At 41.3% G+C, this 20,552-nt stretch overlaps 1 protein-coding gene across 1 annotated transcript in view; it reads right to left on the bottom strand.

The window, feature by feature from the left end:
• Positions 1–8,384: 8,384 nt before the first annotated feature.
• LOC310712514 (phospholipase A2 inhibitor and Ly6/PLAUR domain-containing protein-like) overlaps positions 8,385–20,552 on the bottom strand; it is a 46,096-nt gene continuing 33,928 nt past the window's right edge. Inside the window, exons 4-5 of the transcript XR_014528893.1 lie at positions 10,049–10,195; positions 8,385–8,807 (exon numbers count right to left, since the gene is read on the bottom strand). The gene's annotated coding sequence lies outside the window, so the exon portion shown is untranslated. The remainder of the gene's footprint in view (positions 8,808–10,048; positions 10,196–20,552) is intronic.

Raw genomic sequence — 20,552 nt, 5'->3', positions numbered from 1 at the left:
AAGCAAAGGAGGAATGAACCTATGGAAAAAGATGCTGACTTGGAGGGATTTATGGGTCAAGGAAAGGTGCCCAACGATTCCAACTGGGAAGGACTGGTTCAGTGAGGAGCAGGAAATTATGGAAATGGAGAGTGCATGCTTTCCCAGAAATCCTATATTTTTATATGGTAACACAAAGCTCTTCTTTTCATATTGGATCCAATGTTTTTAAGGAACTCTGTGGGAGTCAGACAGGTGTCTCTTCCAGTCCAACCACACCTACACTGTCAGTAAACAGGTACTTTAAATAAATGTGTTCCTCCCTCAGGCTTTATGGTAAAACTGAGCTGGAAACAACCTAATCCTAATGAGGCACAAAGTAATCAACAATTAGCATGTCACACATTTGCTCTTCCCAGAAATCAGGTGAACCTGGAACGTGCTTGCATCCATCAGGCCATTCAAGTTTGCACTGTCAGATTTGTAGCTTTTCAGTATGTTTTGTTTTTACTGTAGTCATGACAGCTATCTTCTCTCAAGTATTAGAGCCAGTAAGCCCCTTAATACCAAAAAAAATTCCTCTCTTCCCCATCTTCTCTCTCCCCCTCTCCTTCTCATATTTCCCCTTTCTCTCTCCTCCCTTTCTTACTTTTATGGTGTTCTCTCTTTTACACACCCTAATATCATCATCATTACCATCATTATTGCTATTAATTTTATATATACCCCTTTCTACTAATTTCCTTTGTATCACTGTGTCATTTGTATCTGCTTATTCTAACAGAATTTCTAAGGACTGGAGTACAGTAATATGTGTGTAATCACTTTTAACAAGATGTGGCATTTCCCCTCCCCATTTATTTTCAGTGTTTCATTATTTAGGCAACCGCCTCACACTGAAAGAGAGAGAGAGAGAGAGAGAGAGAGAGAGAGAGAGAAGGCAATGCTAAGATATCGCAACCGTGTGATGGTATGAAAGCATTGGTTCAAGCTTTAAATATAAAATAAAAGGCTTAATGTGCTGCAAGACTTGGGGGGGGGGGGAATCTCAACCTGGTGGAGAAGTGGACATATCCCAGGATGAGAGGCTGGGTGAGAAAAGGAAAGCTCTAAGGTGAAAATGGGGAGGGCCTGTCATTGAGAGTGCTTGTGACTTGTCAATGCTGTGACTTGTTTCCAAAGCATTTTGAGGATGAAATTGCTTGCTTCCACTGGGAACTTTACTCCGCTGTTACAGCATGTGATATTATAGAATACTAAGGTTAAAAGCCCAAATGAAAAAAAAAGAGAGATGTTAATGGACTAAGTAAGTTTATGTGAAACTAGTTTTGGAAAACTGCTACAATGATGTATATGGAAACTCAGCCAGGGGGATTCGAGGAAGTCAACCAACAATGATAACCAAAGCGGAATTTTTACAGTTAGGATATATGTTTGTTTGTTTGCTTGCTTGCTTTTTGATGTTTTCTTTTGATGTTTGTTATAAATTTGGAAAACGAATAAGAAAAATTTTGGGGGAAAAAATCAAAGTATAGTGAGCAGGTTAATGGTTTTGTCTGTTTTTGTATCTCTGTGTTAGATAATGCTTATTTTTCCCACTAAAAGACTAACCAGAACCAGCTCGAGGGTCATTTTGGAGGATATAATAGGATATAATAGTTGTAAGGTTGTAAGGCACATATCTTAACATCCAGCAAGAATGTGGATTGAAGGGGCAGAGGAACTGTGCAGGATCAGATCTTTAATAATAATAATAATAATAATAATAATAATAATAATAATAATAATAATAATAATTTGTTATTTATATCCCGCCCATCTGGCTGAGTTTCCACAGCCAATCTGGGCAGTTGCCAATCAAGTGTTAAAAACAGTACAGCATTAAATATTAAAAACTTCCCTGAACAGGGCTGCCTTCAGATGTCTTTTAAAGATAGGATAGCTGCTTCTTTCCTTCACATCTGAAGGGAGGGTGTTCCACAGGGTGGGCGCCACTACCGAGCCCAATACATCCCCCACTCTCGGTTTCACTATGAAAAAGAATTTGAAAGAAATATTTAGGTCTTGGAAAAATATGCAGGTCTATTGCTCCTAATTTTGTAGTTTGTAATTTTCTATGTTGCCTGAATCAGGACCTTTTCAAACTAACAATGTGGAAAATGTTATTAAATTGGGCAATGGAATGTGTGCAAAACTTCATTTCAGGTCAATTTGTAGCACGAAGACTCATGCCTTCCTCTATGCATGTGATAATGCATCTGACATACACTGCACTCTCCCTGCAGGTTGATCGTAACAGTTTGTAGGTTGGGGAAAATGCTTCCCTGACCTGTTGTTCCCAACGCAAGACACTTGGCAAGACATTGCATTGCACCAGCCTCACTGCCCCCTTGCCGCTCTGCCTCCAAAAATGTAGCAGTGATGTTGGAACAGATGGTCAAGTGAGCACCACCATCCCACCCAGAATTGCCCCAAGGCATTTTGGCACCTGAGGCGAACCACAAAATGGCACCCACACCCTCCTGGGTAGATCAGGAACAAGCAAGGGGATCATATCAGCCTTAACCAATGGTTGAAGTAGGAACCAAAGTTCATCAGGGTAGAGGGGCCCCCTTTGAATCAAACCTGGTAACTGAAGCCTATTTTAAGAAGTGAACAACAGGAATACTTCCTTTCTGTTGTTTCCTTCCTCATCGTTTTATAACTGAGAATTATTTCAAAATTACTTGAAGGGGGATAAGGAGCCATGAAGGTGTGAACCACCTTCATTTCCTACCCCAGTTGCTCAGCTTTTGAATAGTTTCTGTGAAAGGACTCTCAATTTTAATGTAATTTATGTCAAAGGGGATATTGAGATTACAGTCATACCTCAGGTTGAAGTTGCTTCAGGTTGAGCATTTTCGGGTTGCGCTCCACGGCGACCCGGAAGTAAAGGAATGTGTTACTTTTGGGTTTCACCACTCGCACACGCTCAGATGCTCAAAATGACGTCACGCGCATGTGCAGAAGCGGCGAATCACGACCTGCACAGACACGCAGACACAGGTTGCGTTCTGCTCTGGATGCAAACGGGGCTCTGGAATGGATCCTATTTGCATCCAGAGGTACCACTTTATATTCCAGGCTTATTGTCTAGTTTGATAACCTAAACTAAACTGGGGTAAATTGGTTTGGGTCAAAAGGGATTTCTAGTTAATGCAAATCAAGTTCTCTAAGCTTGGAGATAAGCACCCAAATTCAGCTTACTTCAGGATCGGGAAACTGTGATCCTCCAGATGTTGCTGGACTACATCTCCCATCATTCCTGACTGGTGGTCAGGCTAGCTGAGCCTGATGGGAGTTCTAATTCATCTACAGCTGAAGCACCACAGCTTCCTTACCTCACCTTTTTCATAGGTGAGTTGCCCCAGAAATAGACTTCTATATGCTAGTAGAACCCTTAAAGTTCAGTTATCTTAACCTGGATCTACTGCAACAAAAAAGACAAAAAATCAGGCAAATCTTACTTATATTTGTACTCAGAGCACTGGCAACACAGGTATGTTCATTGAAGTCACAACTTATTCTGTCATAGCTATTATATGTCATTCCTGTTTTGTTATAGCCAAAGAAGCAGTCCATAGGTAATGCTGATGACAGAAGCAAAAGTTTACTTTAAATTTCCTCTCACAATGGCTGAGACTGCCAACCATATTCTTCAGTCCCTGACTGCAGTCCTCATTAGCTACAAATATGTATGCAGACAGTTAATGCTATCACATCCAAGGCCTATAGGAGTTTGCTGGGTCCTTGATGGATAAAGGTGTCTTCTGAGCAAATGCCTCTGTTTTTGCACTTACTTGGTGTTGGGTTTTACTGAATTAGAATAAACAATATACTTTTTCTGTTCTTCCAGGCCACTAATCAAAGTGCAATGAAAGCCTCAAGGTACTGCTCAGGTGACTGCTCAGCTGGCAAAGCTAGACATACCTCAGGGCTGTTGAAAGGTGCCAGGGACACACTGGTAGGCACTGAATAGAATACAATGATTCCAAGATCATTACTGAGAGCTGATTAAATAATTTCCTGGAACTTTGCCCCACCTTGTTCTAATTGCGCCAGATTGTTGGGACAGTGAAAGATACTTTGACTAACCTGTTCTATTTGGTGATGACTCTCCTTAGCCACATTGTCTTGAATTGAAGCCAGCTCATTCCCACAGGGATCCCACAATAATCTGTTGAGATGCTGGACTTGAGGGGTGATTGCCCTGATCCAGCATGCTCACCTTATGTTTAACTGGTGATGGCCACAGCAATACCCTCATTTCCCACCACCACCCAAGGTATTTTTTTAGCCACACATAGCACAGAAGGCACAGAGGACATTCTGCAGTAAGCTGTCTATCTGGGGGTGTCCTTCTCTTTGCGTCATGATTTATGTTAGGACTACTTAGCAGTGCTTGTTGGCACTGGGAAGAAGGGGGTAGTACTTAGGACCCTGTCAGAATCCTCACCCCTTCTGCCAGAAGCCATACAAATGCCTCCTTTTGCTGCTTCTTTCAGACCAGAAAGAAGGGGCTTGCCCAACCATTGCACTGTTCCCACACCTCTGCATTGTTTAGCCTAGGCAGTAGTCTAAACCAAATGTGCAAAGAAGAAATATATACTCAGAAAAGCCCTCATAATGCCGGAGTGATCAAAAGCCAAGGAGGAACGAACCAGCAGGTGACCTATGGAAGAAGAAGGAGCCAGCGGCGTAGCGTGAGTTGTCAGCACCCGGGGCAACACAAGTAATTTGCGCCCCCTAACCCGGGGCAAGGCAAGTAATTTGCGCCCCCCCAACCCCTAACCTGCGAGTTGCCGCTGGCGCTGGCGCCCAAACGACACCGCTTGCCCGGAGGAGGAGGGGGGCAGAGAGGCGAGGAAAATGCAACGGCCCAGCAGCTGCAGCAGCACCGGCGGAGGCGGGGCTGTGAGGAGGGGCTGCCTGGCGCGTCCTCCGCGGCGAGCGCTGAGAGCCGCTGCCTGCCGGGCGCCTTCAGCCCGGACGCGCGCACAGCTCGTCGGTTCCGCGAGACATGCGGCTCCGCTACAGCCTGCGCCCGAGGCTCTTCGGCGACTCCGGAGGCAGCGAGCGCGCCCCCCCCCCAGATGTTGCACCCGATACGGCCGGCACCCCTGGCACCCCCCACGCTACGCCACTGGAAGGAGCTGACTTGGATGGATTATGGGCCAAGGAAATGTGCCCAAGGATTCCACCAAGGAAGGACTGTTCCAGTGAAGAGCAGGAAATTATGGAAATAGAGAGTGCATACTTTCCCAGAAATCTTATATTTCTATATTGTAACAGAAAGCTCTTATTTCATATTGGATGCAATCTTTTTAAGGAACTCTGTGGGAGTTCAGCCAGATGCCCCTTCCAGTCTAGCCACACCTGCATTCTCAGTAAACAGTAGACAGGTACTTTAAATGAATGTGTTCTTCTCTCGGGCTTTATGATAAAACTGAGCTGGAAACAACCTAATCCTAATGAGGCACAAAGTAATCAAAAATTAGCATGTCACACACATGCTCTTCCCAGAAATCAGGGGAACCTGGAACCTGCTTGTATCCATGGGGCCATTTTAGTTTGCACTGGCAGTTTTGTAGCTTATCAGTATTTTCTTTCTTTTTATACAGTCGTGATGGCTACCTTCCCTCCAGTATGAGAGCCATTAAGCCTATCAATCACAGCTGTCAACATTTCCCTTTTCTTGCTAGGAATCCTATTCAGAATAAGGAAATTTGCCTTAAAAAGGGGGAAATGTTGACAGCTATGCTATTACCCTATTTTTTTGCTCCATAAGATGCACCTGACCATAAGATGCACCACGTTTTTAGAGGGGGAATGCAAGGAAAAAAAATTCTTTAAAGGGAGCGCTGAGCAGAGCTTGTATGCATCCCAGGCTCTGCTCAGCGCTCCTTTCACAAGCCACGAGGAGTGTGTATGTGGCTCTTGGGGGCTTTTCCACAAGGAGGGAGAAGGGCTGCCCTTCTCCCTCCTTGGGGAAAAGCCCCCAATAGCCACACACATGCCCCACACGGCTCTTTAAAGGGAGCGCGGCTCTTGGGGCTTTTCTGGGAGGTGGGGGAAGGGACAGAGCTGCGTGCTCTGCCCCTTCCCCCACCTCCCACAAAAGCCAGAGCTAGCCCCGCGAAGCCAGAAACTAGAACAGCAAGAGGGAGCGCTGTGCAGCGCTCCCTCTAGCTGTTCTGGCTTCTGGGATAGCCCCGCGAAGCCTGCATTCGCTCCATAAGGCTTACTTTTTAGGAGGGAAAAAGTGCATCTTATAGAGCGAAAAATTTGGTAATAGTAGTTGTTGCACATCACAGTGGAAGATGTGCCCCGCAAAGGGATGTGTACTCACTGATGGTTGCCACATCTCTTTGAGGGTCAGAAAGTGGTGTTAAAATACACTAGCTTAGACTAAGTCAGATTTGCTATTTTCTGTGTTTGTATTTTCCCAGATGTTCCCAAATTCTTAAGTGACCTTCTTCTACGATCTTTTATTCCTATATGGTAACAGGGTTCTTACTACACTGTTGTTATTTTTAAAAATAAATATGTATTCTGTACTTTCTGTGCTTATTTGGATACAGTGTTGATTCAAACCAGAACCTCAGATCTCTTTGTGCATCCTGGGTGATATATTTTGCTGGAGACATCGGGCAACAGCTCCTGCTTTCTTGGTCACCCAGATGTCCTTTGTACCCACAGGTGTCTCCTGGACCTGAAGGGAAGAATGGCTAGCAAGAGGGGTGACATCCTAATATTCTGGGAGTTTGGCCTTTTCTTGAACAGAAATCAGAAGCCAACAAGAGAACAAGCTGTTAGAATGATGGGCCCTTTTCATAAGCTACAGGAATGAAAATATTGTAGATAACATCTCCTACTGTGACATATCTTCAGAGATCTGCCTTCTGAATAGCTTTCATCTGCATTTTAAACAAACACACTTTACTCTCTTCCCCATATTTCTCTTTCCCCTCTCATTCCTTCTTCTTTTCCTTTTTCTCTTATTTCCCCCTTTCTTTTCTCCTCTCTTTCCTACTTTTATGCTGTTATCTCTTTTATAGAACCTAACATTACCATGTTTGCAAAAAATATTGAGGATGAGATTGCTTGCATCCACTGGAAACCAGAAGACACAGCCTCGGACTCTGGCTTATCTGATGGTTGCCTGGCTTCCAACTCTTCCTCATGAGAACAAACAGATTATTCCCTGGGGGAAAGGGGGTGGGCTGTCCTCTCTAAACTCAGACAGCTCACATCTTCAGAGCTAGCCCTTTGCTAGCTCAGCTCAATTTCTGAGGCTGACTCTCCTGCTGTGCTCTGGGGGGCCATGTTCCTGACGACCCCTAACAAGCCAGCCACCTAAGATGGTCACCACACCTTGCCTCATGGGTGGGACCATCCTGCACCTTGATAAGCCAAACTACACATTCAACACCATCACTATGTAACCAGCATCACAAATACCAAATAGGGGAAAGCATTTACAGCTCTGTGACTCCAGTGTATGAAGTGCGTCTTTTTTGAAGGATGCTATCACCGGATGCCCTAGGTATAACAGGTTTGCCTACATGGAGATAGAGGTTCCTAAATATCTACCCAACTACTTGCTGGTTTGTCCCATCTATGAGGACTTAGTATAGTTAAAGCTATGGTTTTCCCAGTAGTGATGTATGGAAGTGAGAGCTGGACCGTAAAGAAGGTTGATCAACGAAGAATTGATGCTTTTGAATTATGGTGCTAGAGGAGACTCTTGAGAGTCCCATGGACTGCAAGAAGATCAAACCTATCCATTCTTAAGGAAATCAGCCCTGAGTGCTCACTAGAAGGACAGATCGTGAAGCTGAGGCTCCAATACTTTGGCCAAATCATGAGAAGAGAAGATTCCCTGGGAAATACCCTGATGTTGGGAAAGATGGAGGGCACAAGGAGAAGGGGACGACAGAGGTCGAGATGGTTGGACAGTGTTCTCGAAGCTAGCAACATGAGTCTGAATAAGCTGCAGGAGGCAGTGAAAGACAGGGGTGCCTGGCGTGCTCTGGTCCATGGGGTCATGAAGAGTCAGACACGACTAAACAACTAAACAACAACAACAATGAAGCCGTAAGAGAAGTTTTGTTCAAATATTTAAATCTTCCAACTGAGAGATGGATTGGGTATATAATTAACTTTTTATTAAGGGACAAGAGCCCATGCGCCTCTGAAAAAGTGGTCTGTTCTGCTTTTACAGTGATGATTATAATGAGAAAAAATTATTCCTGCGTTTATCCTGTTTTATTTATTTTATATTTTGTAATTACTTCAGCTAAACCAACAAATAATAATTGCATTTGTATCTGAAACAGAACTAAGAACCAAAATTTTATTTCCCATAACCATTTATTTTGTTTTGTAATGATCATAATGAAAATTATTTGTTAATGATACACTAGAGGGTTCTTTGTAGTTAGAATCTACAACCCGCACATTTTTGACCCATTTTTCATTGCCCCTTGCTTCCCTTTACCTCCACCAAAAGCAAAAAAGAAAGATCCACAGATCCTGAGTCCAGGATTTCACCACTAGGCCTCCAGTTCCCCCTCATTGCCATGGATTTTGCAATACACAAGGAGGAGGTCTACACTGTCCTATTTACCCTTCATGTTCAGGCTGGTGTGAGATTCCTGAAGCATTATAACATCTTTTTTGGGTAATAAAAAGGGCAGCTCCCCCAGATCCAAGTCTTCTTCTGTGGATGGCACAAAAATCTGTTGTTCCACAGCCTTGAAACGTGAAATCGTGGAGATGAATGGGGGCTAGAAGAAAAGGAAAGAAATGTTGACATTAGTCCTTTACCCAGGTACTAGGAGATTGTGCTTGTGAGGCTAAATGACAATTTTAGTTATTTTTAAAATGTGTATATTTAAGAAATCTGAAAAATATAATTTCATTAGAACATGAATAAACAAAATTTTCAACATGAAGTTCAGATAAAAAGAAACTCATATGTAATTCAGAATTGCCATCATACCCAAAGGAGTCTCAAGATTATTAATAAACAGTTTATCTGTCAGGCTTCAGGAAATCAGAAAAGAGGGGGGCAGCTCCCACCATTCCTCCTCAGTCCAGCCTCTGACATTATATTTATAAAATATAATGAAAGTAGAGAATCTGAAAACAGGCCTAATTAACTAGATTAAGCAGATCAAATTCTTGTGTGCAGCTGAGTTGCAATAAAATGGGAGGAATTCTATCCCTGCTATCTCCTGGGCATGTTAAAAGTCACATGCTGTGGCCACACAGCAAGATTTGAAAACACCACTCCCTCCCTGGTGTGGGAACCTTGAGTGTTTTAACCTGGCATGAGACAACAGTGTGATGCAGCGACACACAAACAAAAAGCTGGAGATGCACTTCATTGTCTCTCAGGATGGTTGGATGCCCACTGAGGCTTCCTCATTGCCCCACTGTGATCTAAGCATCCATAGAATCCCCCTTTTATTTTACAAGTTTCCAAGAGCGGAAATTCTGGTGCACAGAATTAGTTAGCCAGATACTGCTCATTGTCACAGAATTTAAGAAAACTTGTTACATGCCTTTTACATAATAAATGTGCTTTTTGAGCAAGGGGGACACATTTTGTCCTCGACTGCAACCCAATGGTGGACAGATCCAGATGCAACTGGGGTGAAGCAATGAATGCACTTTTTACTTTTGTTCAGAAGGGTGTTTTTAATAATAATAATAATAATAATAATAATAATAATAATAATAATAATAATAATAATAATATTTATTTATTTATACCCCGCCCTCCCCAGCCAAGGGGAATACTCCTTCTGGACAAGCAAGTGGCATTATGAGAGTTAAAGGACACAGTCCAGGCAGGCAAAACACTAAGGAAGGGTGCAGAATGGGGCCAGTGAGAGATGTGGACCCTCTCACATTTCTATGCAAGGGAAAGGGAAGGGGGGGGGGAGAATAAGAGAACAGGAATGAGTCTGCATGACCCATCCGATGACTAGGCCCTTTCCCCCTGTCTAAGTAGCAATGTTACCTCTAAAAAGAGATCCTTTAAAAACAACACACTGGGTCTCATTCTCAAGGCAGTTGATGGTCTTCTCACTTTTACACTGTGTGGTTCCTTTGGAGAAGCAGGCTGGGCACTTCAGGCCATTTTCAGCCAGCACGTTGCGATCAGGAACTGCCAAAATCAAAGGTATAGTGAGCATGTTAATGGTTTTACAGTGGTACCTCGGGTTACATACGCTTCAGGTTACAGACTCCGCTAACCCAGAAATATTACCTTGGGTTAAGAACTTTGCTTCAGGATGAGAACAGAAATCGTGCTCTGGCGGCACGGCGGCAGCTGGAAGCCCCATTAGCTAAAGTAGTGCTTCAGGTTAAGAACAGTTTCAGGTTAAGAACAGAACTCCGGAACGAATTAAGTACTTAACCCGAGGTACCACTGGATCTGTTTTTGTACCTGTATGTTATATTATTGTAATTCACCCAAGGGCTTTACAGTTTTGGTGGGGCACCTGCAAGTATTATTGGATGAAAAGATTATCTAGACCCAGTCAGGGTTTAGGACTGACATTGGGACAGATTCAGGAGAGGCCTGTTTGGAAAGGGAACCCATCCCTTCTCAGGCAGAGATGTAGCTGCTCAGTAGGTCCCTCTTCTTCTCAGTTTCTCCTCATGCCTGCTTCTTCGTCCTGCTTGCCTCTCCACCCCTTGAGAGGTCCTGATAGTGCTGAATGGCTCGACCCATATAGCCATCTGGGGCTGCTCACCCCTTTTGAATGAGGCCCAGTTCCTCTGAGTACTGCTGATTGACTACGTATCCAGCCTTTGGCCAAATCCAATGCAAAGCCCTAACATGTTGTGGATTTTAAAATTATACAGAAACTTACGGCTGAGAGTTCCATTGTTACACAGTTCTGTGTTGCAGCAGTGCCTCTTCATCTGAAAGAATTTACCATCCCCTGCAGTGAAGCTGAAATTGCCTGAGAAACAATCGTCGGATGATGTGCATTTATTCAAAACGTGCACTCGGAGTACCACTATGAAAAAGAAATTGAAAGAAATATCTAGATCTGGGGAAAATATTCACGACTATTGCTCCTAAGGTACATTCATTGTAATGGATCCAATTTTCTTTGATGTCTGAATCAGGACCTTTTCAAAGTAACAATATGGAATGTATTATTAAATTTGTCAATCTAAAGTGAGGTGCTGTTTGTTTGTTTGTTTGTTTGTTTAAATGCGTGTGCACTGCTATAACATAAGAGGAAAAAATATCAAAATGTTTTTCATACATTTCATACATACCATATTTTTCACTCCATAGGGTGAACCAGACCATAGGGCGCACCTAGTTTTATTCCCCTCCCCCCAGCCCCAAAGAGCAAAGAAACCAAGACAGCCAGTGGGATCCATCCCCCTGGCTGTCTTGGCTTCCTCTTTAGCCATGCACAACCTCTCCAGCCGGGAGAGGCTGTGTGGGGCTTCGATTTTTGCCGTGGGGCTGGGGCGGGGGAAGCCCGAGCTTCCCCCCACCCCAGCCCCCAGAACAGGTCCTGGAGCGGAGACAAAGTTGTGCAGCTGCCCAAAGCCCGCTCCCCGGGCTTCGGGCTGCAGGCTGCTGTCCTCAAGCCTTCGGAGCCCGGCGGGAGTTCCCACCACGCTCTGAAGGATTGCGGATAGCTTCCTGAAGACTGGAGAGCAAGAGGGGCACCAACCCCTCTCGCTCTCCAGGCTTCAGCAAAAGCCTGCATTCGCTCCATAGGACGCACACACATTTCCCCTTCATTTTTGGAGGGGGAAAAGTGTGTCTTATAGAGCGAAAAATATGGTAAAAGATACAAGAAAAACCACATTAAAAGGAAATCAATAGATATCAATTAACCAGTGTGGAAAGATCTATTCTTAATGATCTGCATAGCCCAGGTGGAACAGAATAGTTTTCTGCAGGCATTTATGAGTTCAGCTCTCTGCCACAAGTAGTAGTCTCTTGCCTCCTTAATCCATAGGACCAACCTCTTTTTTATGTTTGCAATTAATTTGTATAATGCTTTAAATTTAGAATGTATGCAGAACTTCATTTCACATCAAATTTCAAGCATGAAGACTCATGCCTTCTCCTATACATCTGACAATACATCTGACATATACTGCATTCTCTCTGCTAGTCGATCATAACAGTTTGCAGGGTGGGGGAAATGCTTCCCTGAACTCCTGTTGCCCAGTGCAAGAAACTTGGCAAGACATTGCATTGCACCAGCCTTACTGCCCATTTGCCAAGAATGTACCAGTGATGTTGGAACAGATCCCACCCAGATGTTGGAACCATCCCACCCAGGATTGCCCCAAGGCATTTTGGCGCCTCGGACGAACCAGAAATGGCATCCATGTCCTTCTAGGTAGAAGGGGTGGGTGAATCAGGATCAAGCAAGGGGATCAAATCAACCTTAACCAATGGTTGAAGTATGAAAGAAGTTCATCAGGGTGGAGGGGCCCACACTGAATCAAGCTGGCTAACGGAAACCCTTTTTAATAGGTGAACTGCAAGAATACTCCCGTAATGATGGTTCCTTCCCAATCATTTCATCACTAAGAGTTATTTCAAAATTACTTGAGGGGGGAGGGGGAGCCATGAAAGTGTGAAGCACCTTCGTTTCCCATCCCAATTGCTCAGCTTTTTTTATAGATCTGTGAAAGGAGTCTCAATTTCAATGTCATTTATGGCAAAGGCTTCATGTTATATTCTAGGCTTATTGTCTAGTTTGATAACCAAAACTAAATTGGAGTTCATTGGTTTGGGTCAATGGGGATTTCTAGTTAATGCAAATCAAGTCAAAACTTTAGAAGGGTAAGCAGGGATTTCTCATTAATGCAAATCAAATTGTCCAAGCTTGGAGATAAGCACCCAGATTCAGCCACTGGTTGTGATCAGGTGATGTTAGATTCCCCATTTTCAAATGTAAGCCATTCCTTACTTCAGGATGGGAAGCTGTGATCCTCCAGATGTTGTTGGACTGCATCTCCCATCAATCCTGACTGGTGGCCAGGCTAGCTGAGGCTGATGAGAGTTCTAATTCATCTACAGCTGAAGTGCCACAACTTCCTCACTTCACTTTTTTAATAGGTGAATTGCCCCAGCGTAGACTTCTATATGCTATTAGAACCCTTAAAGTTCAACTATCTTAACCTGGATCTAATCAAACAGAAAAAGACCAAAAAAGACACACACCCCCAAAAAAGAAGACAAAAAAGACAACATAATCAGGCAAATCTTACTTATATTTGTATGCAGAACACTGGCCTCACAGGAATCTTCTTTGGAGTCACAAGTTTTTTTAAGATAGCTATTGTATGTCATTCCAATCTTGTTATAAGTATATCTGCAGTGCAGAGGTAATGCTGAAGACAGAAGCAAAAGTTTACTTCATGAATTATTAATTATTATTATTATCATCATTAACATTATTATTAATTGGTTTTGCAGTTTGCTAAGTGACACACAAAGGAGGAGGTGAGAGTCAATTAATACTTCTAAATTAAAAGGGGTTCAATTTTAAAAGCATTTTAATAGAATAGAATAGAATAGAATAGAATAGAATAGAATAGAATAGAATAGAATAGAATAGAATAGAATAGAATAGAATAGAATAAAACACTCATTAATTAAAACTATTGAAGCCATTGCCAAGAATACCGGTTAAATTATTTCCAAGAAGTGGGGAGGTGAACTCCCCCTTTCCCATGGCCAACCTTCCCCCCCCCCCCATCCAGACTCTCACTTAAATATATTTTCTTCCCACTGTTTGGTTACAAACTTAGCACAATTAAACTATGGAATTTTCTACAAGAGGTAGTTAATGCCACCAATTTGAATGGCTTTAGAAGGGAATTAGACAAATTGATGGAAAATAAGACTCTCAGTGGCTACTAAACATGAAGCCTATGTACTACCTCCAGTATAAAAAGTTGCATATTTCAGATATCAGTTGATGGAACTCACAGTAAGCCAGAATGTTGTTGCACTGAGGTCCTGACTGTGAGCTTCCATAATCACTGGGCTGGCCACTGTGAGGACAGGATCCTGGACTAGGGATGAACCAATCTATCAATTTAACTTACTTTCAGTTTCTATTTTTCCGATTTATTTATTTATCTGCATCCACTTCCTCCAAGAAGCTCAAGGCTGTGTACATAGTTTTCCCCTCCCCATTCAATCCTCAGAAGATTCCTGTAAGGTATTCATTATTTATCTCTATGACATCATTTATCTGGATGACTGTGAAGGAAAAGTTTGTTTTTGCTGGGGCAGGTTGGGTGCTGAAGTATTTCCTTTTTCTTTTCCCCATGCCAGAAAATGGTTAATGTATGGCACCCTCTGATTGGCCAAGGTTCCAGGAGGGGGAGTTGAAAAAGGAGATGATTTGGAATGACAGGGAGAGTGAGTTTTGGAGGGAGTGTTGGGAGGAGGTTTTGGAGTAGGTTGGGATTGAGGTTGGGAGGATAGGTAGGAAGATAGGGAGTGAGAGTTGGTTCTTGGCAGAAACATCCACTCTGAGGAAAATATCACACGCTAGAGAAAGGAGTCTCTGAGCTTAGTGTGAAGGACAGTGTGTGGTGTCCTGTAAGAGTATTTAGGCCAGAAATTAACTGGGGGGCTGAGGTTGAGAAAGGAGATGTAGAAGCTGTAAAGAGACAGTCTACTTAGGTCTCATTCCAGTCAGGAGGGGAGAGATTCTTCTAGTAAGGGAAGACTCCCAAACCAGTGAAACCTTGGAGTGCCTCAGGAGCAGGGTTATCTAGGGGTGTGTAACTGACCGAAAGTACCACCTTGTTAAGAACAAAGTATTGGTTTTAGGTTCTTCCACTGTTATCACTAAGTCATCTGCATACGCTTTTAACTTGAATTCACTTTTCCCAACTTTTACACCTGTAATCTCTTTATTTGCTCTTATGTGTTTGGCAAGTACTTCTAAGACCAGAATAAACAATAATGGTGATAATGGGCATCCTTGTCTTATTCCTTTTTGGATCTTACAAAACCTCACTCCCTAAAGTAATAGAAAAAATTCAGAATTTTGGGGAAGTGGCAGGATTTAAGCTAAATAGGAATAAAACTAAATTATTAGTTAAAAACATGAAGGAAGAAGAAAGAGAACAATTAGAATTAGAACAAAATATTGAGATTGAAGTCCATAAAAAGGTTAAATATTTAGGGATTTGGCTAACATCAAGAAATATAAACCTATTTAAAAATAACTATGAAAAAAATTGGCTTGAGGTAAAAAGAAATTCAGAAATATGGAGCAGAATGAATCTCTCAATGTTAGGAAAAATATCAGTGATTAAAATGAATGTGTTGCCTAAAATGCTATTTCTTTTTCAATCAATAACAGTCATCCTGAAAGATGAATGCTTTAAACAATGGCAGAAAGAGATTTTAAGATTTATGGGGGGGGGCAAAAGGCCAAGGATAAAACATAAAATACTTACAGATGTAAAAGATAGAGGCGGGTTTGCCCTCCCAGACCTTAAATTGTATTACGAATCTGCTTGTTTGGTATGGATCAGGGACTGGATGAGATTGGACAAGCAAGAGGCACTAGAACTAGAAGGACATGACAACAGATTTGGTTGGCATGCACACTTAGGGTATGGGAAAGGGAAGATTCATAGAAGCTTTTACAACCATATAATCAGGAAATCGTTAATGAGAGTATGGGAGAGATATAAAGACTTATTGGAACAAAAGACTCTGTGGTGGCTTTCACCGCATGAAGCATTACTGCTCAAACCACTTGGAAAGAAAGGAAAATGGCTCACATATGCTGATTTATTAAAGGAACATGATGGGAAATGGAAATTAAGAGATTATGATGAGATCAAAGACCACTTTCAGAGTTGGTTGCATTATCGACAATTACATGAAACATATAAAGAAGACTGTAAGAAAGGATATAGTTATACTAGATCTAGGTTTCAAATGGAAGTGATTGAAGGGAAAGTGAAATTACTGAAGGCCGCATATAGCAAACTATTAGAATGGGAGACGAAAGATGAAGAGGTAAAATCAACTATGATTAAATGGGCACAAGATGTAGGTCACAATATTATGATGGAGGATTGGGTTAAATTATGGAAAACTGACTTAAAATTTACAGATTGTTCACTATTGAAGGAAAACTACATGAAGATGATGTACAGATGGTATACAACACCAGTGCAGCTAGGGAAAATGTACAAAACTAGCTCAAAAATATGTTGGAAGTGTAAGGAAAAGGAGGGAACATTTTATCATATGTGGTGGGATTGTAAAGCAATTTAAAAAATTTGGGAAATGATATACAATGAACTGAAGAAAATGTTCCATTTAACATTTGTTTAAAAACCCGAGGCATTTTTGTTGGGGATTGTAGGGAAAGACCTGCAAAAAAAGTTGAAAAACATCTTCATGTATGCGACAACGGCCGCGAGAGTTGTGGTAGCACAAGGATGGAAGACTGAAGAAATCCCAACTAAAGAATCATGGCAAGAAAAATTGATGGATTATGCAGAACTGGCAAAATTGACACATAAGCTACGGGACAAGGATAACTGTGACTTTAAGGATGAATGGGAACCTTTCACAAAATATTTGAAGATGCAACAAAGTGAACTGGACTCCTTGGCAGGTTTTGAATAAACATCCACAATTTTTTACTGATAATAATTAGCTAAACAGTTGGAGAATCTATACAACTCTGTAACATGCAGAAAATAGCATTATTGGAGAAACCAAAGGCTGGAACTGAGGGAAGTCGGGGGGGGGAAATGGGGGGGAATAAGGATATGTTTTTGGGAAATATGCTTTGTTATAACTTTGAATAATTTTTTTTTAAAAAAAAGAACCAAAGTATTAAGTGTGAAACAACTGAAAAAACCTTGAAGTGAAATAACATTGTAAACTGAAGTATCCTAAGTTTTATCAACTCGTGTCATAAACTGGCTTGTTAAATAAAATTGTTATTGTTAATTTGAACAAATCCTGCCCGAGACTCCTAATTATTAAGTTTTACTTCATGCAAGTCCCCTACAAGATAATCTGAGGTAGACTGTGGAAATCCGTGGGATTGGTGTTCTGTGAGTTGTGTGCACTATACTTAAGTGAGAGGACGGGCCCAACGGTGCCAGGGGAAAAAGCATCATCGGGCCCATCATAATGACATCACAAGAAATATTCATGACCTAACTCTCTGCTACTTTCTCTTGGTAACCCTGCACTCCTTGCTCTGTGGGGTGTTGATCTGCACTTTTAACTTCCCTTCTCTCCCAAGCTGCAAGTTCTTTTCAGTGTCCTCTAAAGGTAATTAAATGTTCCCCATCTTACCTGGAGAAAGCAGGACCAAGAGGAGGCATGCGCTCAGGAGTGCCTTCATCATTCTGGAAAGATTAGGAGACTCAGAGCAGAGATGGATCAACAAGGGAATTGGTGCAGGTAGAGGCTTACGTGGAGTTATTTATAGGCCATGGTCTCATGTCGCAGGCAACACTTGGGAACAAATGGTTCAGTGAGGTCCAGGAATGGGTGCTGTTTGTACACCACAAAGATAAAGAGGAACATACTGAAATTCAAAACTCAGTGAAGGAATTGTCTATGATCTCATTAGTTGTTGACTGACACTTCTAAGAGTTATGTTTTGATATAGAAAATTTACAATTTACAATGTCAATGATGAAGGCACATAAAACATCAAACATTTAAAATCGCCCTATACAGGACTGCCTTCAGATGTCTTCCAAAAGTTCTATAGTTACTTATCTGCTTGACATCTAATAGGAGGCCATTACACAGTGTAGGTACAACTCCCAAGAAGGCCTTCTGCCTGGTTCCCACTAACATCACTTCTCACAGTGAGAAAACCTCCATAAGGCCCTCAGAGCTAGATCTCAGTGTTTGTGCTGAATTGGGGGGTGGGGTGGAGATGCTCTTTCAGGAAAAGCCTGGATACTAGATCCATTCCAGGAAGGCTGGAAAGTGTGGAATGGGCTGTGGATGCAATGGAGACTTTAAGCAGTGAAACTGATCCTGCTGTCTTTGACGTGGTTTCCAGAGGGTGAAAAGAATGAAGTGAGATCTCAGGAGTTGAATGTGCCAATGGCTGAGTGTGCCAGGTATGAATCAGCCACTTACACAACTATAAGGAAGGTCTCTATTAGAGCCAGCAATGGCCGTGGAGCTTTCTCTATTAGGGAGCTACACAAACATGGCTATTCTCTCTTTTTTAAGAAAAGAAAAGAAAATCCTTTTTATTCAATTTTACACGATTCATTTGAATGCAAACATTAGTGACAATCATCAACATTTAGGATTCTCTCCACCCCTCCATGGTTTCCATTTTCAAACACTTTCTACTGCATCATATATTTTCTCTATTTTTCTTTAAATAATCCATTTTTACCTTAGCTTTTAGTACATTGCAAGCGTTACTCAAATCCTGTCAAATTTTTAGTTTTTTACAGTGTTCTCTTAAGTAAATTGTATATTTTTTTCCCATTCCTTATTAAAGTTACTATGTCCTGGTTTCTGATTTCCCTGGTCATTTTCACCATTTTGGCGTTGTCCATCATCTACATCAACCATTCACGTCTGGTCAGGAGTTGTCTTTTTTCCATCTTTGGGCCAGTACTATCCACGCTGTTGTCCTCGCATACATAATCTGCTACTTTGGCATCTCTACATCTGAAATTCCTAGTAAAAAACCTTCTTCCCCCCCAAAAAAACGTTATTTTAAACATTTCTTCTGCTCATTATATATCATTTCCCAGAATGTTTTTGTTATCTTGCCCATCCACCACATGTGGTAGAACGTGCCTTACTTCTCTGTTCACTTCCAATATACATTTGAAGTGTCGGACACGACTAAACGACTAAACAACAACAAGTTCTATACATCTTTGCTAATTTTGTAGGTGTTACATCATTTTCATATAGTTCTCCTTCAATGCACAGCTTGCTGTAAATTTTAAGTCCTCCCTCCATAACTTTTCCCAAGATGAAAATTGAATATTGTGCCCAATATATTTTCCCCATTGTATCATTACCGATTTAACTTCCTCATCTTTCGTATGCCATTCTAGCAACAACTTATACATTTTGGAAAGTAACTTCACATTGTATTCCAGTAAATATTTTTCAAACCTTGAAATTTCCTTACTAAACCCATTTTTCTTATCAATGTTAAACACATCATTTAATTGATGGTATTGCAACCAATCTGTTACTAAATGTATTGCATTCTCAAATCTTTTCAACTTTAATTGTTGTTCTACTTCCTTTAGCAACTCTTTTTAGGTTGCCAATTCACTTTTTGCATTAGTTTTTTTCAAGGATATTGCTTCCTGTGAGGAAAGCCACCATGGTGTCTTCTGCTCTAACAGGTTTTTATATTTCTCCCATACTGCAAAAATGGATTTCCTTACCAAAGGATTTAAAAACCATTTGTGCACTTTAGTCTTCTCATACCAAATAAATGCATGCCATCTAAATCTATTATCATGACCCTCAAGGTCTAAAAATATATGTATTAAAAAAATTATCCACTCCCACAGCCAGCAGAGACAGGACACTTCATAATATAACTTCAAATCTGGCAGTGAAAATCCACTTCTTTCTTTGGCATCTGTTAATAATTTATATTTAATCCTTGGTCCCCACCCCCCGCCAGATAAATCTAGAAAGATCTTTTTGCCATCGCTTGAAGTGTTCTGCTCCACTGACTATGGGTATGGTTTGAAATAAAAATAACATTCTTGGCAATAGATTGATTTTCATTGCTGAAATTCTTCCCCATTGTGATAAATTCATCCTTCCCCCAAACATTCATATTTTCCTTCATTTCTTTTTTTTTTTCAAATTCTTTTTATTTTATTCCGTAAAGACAACATACACACAGAAAATCAGCGAGACACAAACATATAAAGAAAAAAAAAACAAAAATTCTCAATCACAACAAACAAGAAAAAAAAAAAGCGCGCAAAGTTCTTATTACCATAGTTTTTTCATAACATATTTCTTTCTTTTGGGACTTCCTTCAGCCTGACCGCAAATCATACGGAATCAATAAGTAAGGTCACACGTTTCTTCTTTTATATTGTCATTATGTCCGTTGTTGATCTCTATTTTCCTTAAACAATAACCTTAGTCTATCACAATACATCTCTAAACCCCCTTAGTGTTATTTGCCCATCGCTGATGTTTTCCAGATAGTTTACATATTTTCCCCAGTCCCTGATAAACACTTGGTCTTTTATATATCTGATCTTTCCCGTTAATTTATCTAACTCTGCATATTCTGTTAACTTGCATCTCCACTCCTCTACTGTTGGGGTTTCTTCCTGTTTCCATCTTTGAGCTATTAAGTTCCTTGCTGCCGTAGTCGCATAGTATATCATTCTGCAGTCCTCCTTTCTTATCTCTCGTTGTAATATTCCTAATAGGAAAGTTTCTGGTTTTTTTCTAAACGTGTACTTTAATATCTTTTTCAGTTCTGTATATATCT

Source organism: Podarcis liolepis (assembly GCF_965112155.1).
Source record: "Podarcis liolepis genome assembly, chromosome: 7".
In the NCBI taxonomy this organism is placed as follows: domain Eukaryota; kingdom Metazoa; phylum Chordata; class Lepidosauria; order Squamata; family Lacertidae; genus Podarcis; species Podarcis liolepis.
The sequence above is the reverse complement of the archived record's forward strand: the minus strand, read 5'-3'. Positions and strand labels throughout refer to the sequence as shown.